At 34.6% G+C, this 1,580-nt stretch overlaps 1 long non-coding RNA gene across 1 annotated transcript; it reads left to right on the plus strand.

Moving 5' to 3' along the window:
* Positions 1 to 6: 6 nt before the first annotated feature.
* On the plus strand, positions 7 to 1,253 carry LOC106944279 (uncharacterized). The gene is made up of 2 exons (XR_001424191.1): positions 7 to 172; positions 325 to 1,253. It is a non-coding gene; the product is annotated as an uncharacterized LOC106944279 (long non-coding RNA).
* The last annotated feature ends 327 nt before the right edge of the window (positions 1,254 to 1,580 follow it).

The following is a 1,580-nucleotide window of genomic DNA, read 5'->3' on the forward strand; positions in this document are numbered from 1 at the left end:
TCTCAGGATGATCAGTTTTCAGGACGAGTCCAGAGTGACAAAGACGTCCTCAGAGAAGGACGAATCAGACTCCATGTGTCCAGACTGAGGACTGAAGACTCTGGTCTGTTTTGGTGTGACATGAAAACTGAAGATGGACTCAACTCTGGAAGATGTCGACTCAACATTACCAGTGAGAAGAAATAATAATAAAACATTTCTGTTTAATAGTTAAATTCTTAAGATCTGTGTTGATGAACCAACATCTTCATCTTCATCATGAATCCTCCTGGTTCTCAGTTTTCATCAAATATTAATAAATATTTCTGATTTCTCTCCCAGCAGCTGCTGATCAGATCCAAACTCAGAGACCAACTTTGACTCCAGAACCAGAGAGAGGAGAAACGAGCACCAACTTCATCGCTGTGACAGTCACAGTAGCAGCAGCTCTGATGATTCTAATAATAAACTTGATTATATGGTTTTATTTGAGAAAGAAAAGAAAGAAAAACAAAAATAATCATTCAACAGGTGTAGTTGGAAAATATAGTACAGATGAAAGTTTTGTTCAAGTGAGTTTGGTTGATGATAATTTTGCCACCAAAGAAACACAAAGTTAGATTTAATGATCTGGTGAGGAAAATGTTAGATTGTAATGAATGAATGTTGTAATAATAATATTTATCTGTTTATTGTTGTTTCAGTTTCCTGTTTTAAATCATTTCTAAAAACAGTCAGACGTATCGATCAGTTATTGTCTAAATGCTGAATCAGCTGATTGTTACTGATAAAATGATTTATCATTTTCACAGGAATATTTAGATAAACATTTTGTATAAATATCTTATGAAGAAAAAACAGAACAAACCATCATGAAGCCTTTGGTTGTTATAAAGTTATAAAGTCAATATTTCACTATTTTGAAGTGATGATGTTTATACATTTAATACATTTTAAAGATGAACATGAAACATTAAAGGTCTTTTTTTAGAGATTTTCACCATCACTGTTTTTGTAGAAACTTTATGAATGTAAATGTTGAGGTTTCATTTCATAACCATTAATTCTTCAACATGTCCAACGTTTTCTCAGTGTTTCAACTCAAATCTTCTTATGAGTTTAATTTTTGATCACATGATTTTTCTGTCATTTTTATCAATAAACAGAAACTGAACTTTTATTAAAACCTGCTTGTTTTTCCACCAGCTGTGTCTCCATCTTGTTCTCCCTGAATGAATCTCTCTCTGTTTGCTTGTTTCCTCTTTAATGTCTCATCATGACTCCATCGTCTCCTCATTGGTTTCTGGATCCTGTGGTCAGGAAGCAGCAGCTGCTGCTCTCAGCCTCCTGAAACATCCTGAAGCTCAGCTGCTGATCTCTGATCAGCTCAGCATCCTGAAGCCTTCAGATCAGGAGTTTCTCTGCTGCTGAGGATCTGATGGTCCTGATGCTGCAGACGCTCTCAGACCAGTAAAGAAAAGCAGTAAAAGATTTATGTGACATTACTGAGGCTGGATAAATCTGTTTAATAAACAAGAATGACTCTGATCCATTTCATTCAGGTTTTATTTGATAAAAATATATTTACTTCTATGATGAAT

This window comes from Poecilia latipinna, unplaced genomic scaffold (assembly GCF_001443285.1).
Source record: "Poecilia latipinna isolate Pla-1442-1.1 unplaced genomic scaffold, P_latipinna-1.0 Scaffold7769, whole genome shotgun sequence".
NCBI classification, from domain to species: Eukaryota; Metazoa; Chordata; class Actinopteri; order Cyprinodontiformes; family Poeciliidae; genus Poecilia; species Poecilia latipinna.